This window comes from Vidua chalybeata, chromosome 4 (genome assembly GCF_026979565.1).
Source record: "Vidua chalybeata isolate OUT-0048 chromosome 4, bVidCha1 merged haplotype, whole genome shotgun sequence".
Lineage (NCBI taxonomy): Eukaryota > Metazoa > Chordata > Aves > Passeriformes > Viduidae > Vidua > Vidua chalybeata.
The window spans coordinates 62,327,636-62,333,236 of NC_071533.1; the positions used below are offsets into that span (position 1 = coordinate 62,327,636).

The following is a 5,601-nucleotide window of genomic DNA, read 5'->3' on the forward strand; positions in this document are numbered from 1 at the left end:
ACTACTGGATTGCTCATTACTTGTGCCAAGGTGTAGCACTCTGTAGTTGCTCTTATTGAATTGCATCTTATTTACTGGAAAGACTTCTCCATTTAAAGAAATAAATGTAATTTTCAATTTTTCTATTCTTTTGTCTTGCAGTTAGCTGAAGGAACGTTCAAGACATGTTCCTATGGAAACATCCAACATAATTTGTGATGGACTTTGAAGGACTGATGACTATTTGGACAGAATTCAGAGAAGTTGTGCATTGTGAAGTTTTACCCAGATTTTAATTTCACCATTTGCTTACAAAAATATCATCAAAGGTATTAGTAATATCAGTATGTAATTATGTGACACTCACAGCTTTTACACAGTCTACAATACCTATTATTCTATTGTAGATGAAATTAGGCTTCTGAGACAAAGTATGTTTTAATCATGTCTGTTTATTACTTTATGGTCTTCTGTAGGCTTATAAGATGATTTTATTTTCACTGTTCTGTGAACTGCTCTTCTAGGTTGACTCTGGCAGTTCATTAAGAGCATCCTAAGGTGCAACATATCGGCCTAGCCAAGTAGAAAACCTCTAAAAGTGACTCATTTAACTCATTCCTTAGAAATTAAGTCCCCTTTAATGCACTGTATCCTTTTTGATGAGCAGGATGTTGCAGGACATGTATATTCACAGGGATACATCAGCTGGGATTAAGTTATTTGAAGTTCTAGGCAGTTGTTCAACAGCAAAGCAGCTCATGGAGCAGAAAATAATTGAAATCCCATTTACATTTTTGTTTTCCTTCAATTCACAGTAACTGTTTATGACAAGAATAAGGAGTTTCTATGACTCACAACCATTTCCATGTGACTGCTGGTTCCACAAATTCAAATCACACACACACAGATCTGTGAGCTAGAGCAGATGTAGCATGGGCCTGGCAACATGTCTTGTCTGGGGAACCCACAAATTTTGACTAGAAGGAGATTTCTCTTTCTTTCAAATAGCCCTTCATGTACTGAACTGATAGTAGCTGGTGTCACCACTCTCCCTCTGGAGGCCAGCAGGAGGTAAGAATCAGTAATCCTAAAAAATCAGGTAATAGATCAGTATTTTTAAAGAACTACAAACTTTGGTATTCTGCTGAGCATTGACTCTGCCTTAGGTCTGCAGAGCCCCCCCCAAAGCCCCCTCAGCAGCCACCTGAGCTTGCACAGTGCAGCAAGGAGAGGGGGCAGCAAAGCAGGAAACCTGCACTCCTAGGTGGGTTTGATCTTTCCTTTCTTTCTGCTTCTGCAAAAATCCAAAAGTTTCTAAAACTATATAAGAAACTGAATTTTCCAGTGTAAATAGAATATTTACCTGCAACACCAAAGCACCAAAGCCAAGTCCCTGTTCTTAACCAGAAAGATCAGAGAATATAAATTGTCTCCTACAGCTCAGGAAAAAAGCCTGAAATTTTGCTACTTGGATTTCATGGAGGGAAAAAACAAAGGGGTCTTTTCTTTCCTTCTTTCCTTCTCCATTCTTCCCTGTTCAAACACATATTTTGATCTACCCATGTCTCTTTATAAACACCCTCACACATCAAACAGCTCTTCAAAACACAAATCCTCTTGCTTTGTTCCTCTGGACACCTTTCATTTCTATGAATCAGTATTTTCCAATAAAAAACAGATTCTTATTTTGTTCCCAAACACCTGCTTAAAAATACACTTATCTTTTGACTGCAGAATAACTTAACAATAAAGTTTGAGATACAATTCCCCCTTCCAGATCTACAAAAAAGCCTGTTACGACTGTGGCAAAATTTACAGCTTATGATTTCTAGGCCAGTTCTGTTATTAACAGTCTCAATTTCCTCTTCTTAAACATACTGACACAAACTGTTCTTTTGGCTGGAAAGCCAGTGAAGAAGAGAGCAGGCTGTGGCATTTCCTTCAGATCATCCTGTCTCTGTGCCAAAAGCCTACCTTTTTTCTCCTGCACCAAATGCAATGAGTTCAGAATAGTTGAATACATGTTAGAGGAGAAAAAGCTCTCGATTTTTACCTTTCCTTTCAGTATACTTTCAGAACATTTCTTGAATAGACTTTTGGTTTCATTAACGTTTCCAAAGATTATTTATTGGCATCAGTTTTAGGCAGAACACAAAAAAAGAAAAATGACCTCTGCTTTTCAATTACTATTAGGGGATGGAGGAAAGAGAAAGAAATTTTCCTTAAAAGTATATTTCCAGGGCACAGCTTGCCTGGCTTATGAAGACAGCTGAGAAAGTTCTCACTTTGTTTGAACTGATGTGTTTGTGAAAGTCTCATTTCTCCTCCCACCTCTTCTTTTCTTCTGCAATGTCCAGTCTTGAAAACAAACTGACAGATGTTCTCTTGGATCAGCTTGTGAGACTTGCAATGTCAGGAGTGCAAACAGACTTTTGCTGTTTGGTTCAGGAAATGAGATGCAGACAATCTGATAAATAAACAGTGCTTATTACTCCAGTTTAAAGTGCGCTTTGGATTTCTTTTCAAAATACTCCTACGAGGAAGAGAGGATGAATATTAAACATGTGCTCCTAATTTAGAGACCTCAATGGCAAGGTCAGAGGGTCTTTAACTTAGACAATTTGTATAGTTAGGTTATAACAGGAGTGAGTGTTTCTGATCTTTAACCATATTAAAGGAACAACAAGAAATTTGAATTACATAGAAGTTCACTCCAAAGAATTATACTATTGACTTCAAAGTCACTTATAAGACTTATGAACACACCAAGATGAATTAGAAAAATAGGATTTAGGACTGTATGTAAATTGGAATGCATTGTGATTTTTATAACTAAGAGACACATAGAGATTGAAAGAGATGGCACATAATTACCAAGTATGGATTGGGACAAGACAGAGTGGAAAATATTCTTCTACTCAAGCAGTTAAGTATGCATTTTAATGGTTATGGGCTCATAAATTTAGATTTAGATATCATTCAAATGGCACTTCCATTATCAGCACCATCTAGATCCCCAGAACAGCACTAAAGCATCATTTAACTTTTAATTCTGTGTAATGTCATGTGCCACCCTATTTCTCTGTCATGGCTATGTGGCCTACACAGCACAGAAGAGCCCAGCATCCATGGCTCTGATGACACACATGCTGCCAGGCACAAGTAGGAACAGCCAGGGACCTGCCCTGCATGTATGCCAGGAGATGCAAACAAGCAAGCACAAAAGGACAATTAACTTCATAAAAAGGCAACAAGAATTTCTTTCCTATTGTGAGAAAGAAAAGAGAAGAGTTCAGAATGCAGTAGGTGAGTTTTTGAGCTAACTCTTGATATTCTGTTAAGGACATGATGACTGCATGCTCTGCTGTCCTTTGGGACTTGCAAAACACAATTTGGCCCTCAAGAGAGAAAACAGAGACCCACTGAGTCACCAGTAACATTTGCTGCATTGCTTTGGATTTGTCTTGAGGCACCTCCCTTCCCTTCCAGCTCTGCAGTAAAGCATCATTTCCACCAGACAGAGGTGATTCAGAACCCATGAAATGCTCATTTTTCCAAGTAATGGAGAACTGTTACTGAATGAGTTATCATCTAAACAGCTTTTAGTGCCACATTTGAATTCTGAATGAATTCAAATTCTAGTGAAAGGTGTTCAACAAGTGTCATTCAGCCAAGAAACTTTACTCACTGTTCCCAAGAGGAACACACCCAGTACTTGTTGTGAATTTCATTTTTATTCCTAACCTTACTCTCTGCATGACTCTCTTTTCTGGACTATTGAGTTTTGTGGGGAAAGTATCCCATAGTATACCTGTGCTTATCTGAGACAAATAACTTCATCTGTTATATTTTGGCTACAAGACACCAGTTAGCAAAAAACACCTCTCAGACTTATTTGTTTTTTTAATCCTAAATGAATGAGATGCAGGCCAATAAGTTAATTATGAAAGATTCTGTGAACTTATTTTATATGCCAAACTCTCTCCAATAAAGGTGGCTGTATTTACCTATTGATATTCACCCTCTCTTCTTATATTGTGTTTGCAGTTTCCAAGTGTGACTACAGAGAAAACAACAGAAATCCAACATATGAAATTTCATACATGAAATTTACAGTACCTCAAAGACTATTTTGTATTTACTATTTACTACTTTGTAATTTGAGAAATTTTTCCCAACCTTTTCCTTGTAACTGTCATTGTAAATAATAAAAATATTCACCTTGCCTACACACAGTGCTCATTTCCTTCAGATCCATGTTTCAGGCCAAACACTTCACTTTTATTAGTCTGCTTCCTTAAAGGGCAAGTTTATATCAAAACACTGACATTTTTTATATTTTAGATATTGCACTATAAAGCCATTTACATAAACCTTACCTTTTCAAAGTGTGGAAAAATATATGCTACAGCAAAATCTTTCATTTTTCTTATCACAAGACACGCCACATCTTTAGCTATGATGTATACCTCTTTCTTGTCATAAGTGAGACTGTTGCTGCTTGGAAACTCCAGGCTTGGACCAACTCTGCCCCTATAACAGAGGGAACAACAAAACACTAACTCACTAACTGTAGTGGGGGATTCTGGCTGCTGCCTACTGCATTCAAGAGGTCCTTAATTAGAACACAGCGTGGTGATTTCAACCCTATAGCCTGATGCAACTCAGTAAATTGTGCCTACTTACACCCAGTTCACAGGATCCCATCAGAAGGCCTGAGGTAGTACCTTGCAGGACTACATGAGTTTTATCCCTTGTGTGAAAAAGAGGGAAAGGGGAACTGCAGGCAGAAGTCAAGGCTGGATGTGTCATATCCAGCAAGTAAGACTTCCAAAGTTTGGTATAGTCTCTGGGTGAGCTATCCATTTTCTGAAGTCAGCTTAACTCTTTTGAAAGCCAGCTCAACCCGGATTAATTAATTTTAAAGTTACACCTAGTAAAAGTTGTAATTACCTTAGAGCAAAAGTGAGTATTTTCTTAATAAAGATGGAATGCATGAGCAAAATTTACTCTGCACATTATGAAGACGGTGGAGGTGATTAGTTGACAGAGCTCGACAGATGCCCTCTTCCACCTGTCAGTCTTACTGAATACATTTAATAGTAGATTAAAAAAAAACCCCAAACCTCAAATATTCAGGCTTTGGCAATACTTCCAACTACTATTATAGAGAAGCTGCCAAATCTTTTGTTGAAGCAAATGACAGTGGGGAGCCCAGTAGATCTCCTTTGGATGGAAAGTGTCCTGTACAATGTTCCATAATGCCACGCAGAACAAATGGCTACAAGCACTATGTTCAGTTACTTGTGCCTCTGCTCTGACACCTGCAAAGAGGGATTCATGGCCAAGAGCTTGTTTAACATTACAGCAGAGACCAAACCAAGAGAGGCCAAATTTGATTACCCTTCGGTGGCAGTGGCGACAAACGGCCTTATTACTGCTGACATTAAAGACAAGCATGAGGGAAGGCAAAGCGGCTGCCAGCTTTCTGCCCCTGAACTCACAGCGGTCACAAGGCTCAGATGCAACAGATTCGCCTTTGTTCATGCCACGTCGGGCACCCACAGCCTCTGGTGTCCAGCGGATGGCACGGCCCGCCTCACGCCGGGCTCTCCCCGTTCG

General features: G+C 38.9%; 1 long non-coding RNA gene across 1 annotated transcript in view; it reads right to left on the reverse strand.

Moving 5' to 3' along the window:
* The window catches only part of LOC128787189 (uncharacterized), a 47,792-nt gene that overhangs the window by 41,664 nt on the left and 527 nt on the right, over nucleotides 1–5,601 (reverse strand). The window contains exon 2 of the long non-coding RNA XR_008430601.1: nucleotides 4,449–4,512. This is a non-coding gene — a long non-coding RNA (uncharacterized LOC128787189). The remainder of the gene's footprint in view (nucleotides 1–4,448; nucleotides 4,513–5,601) is intronic.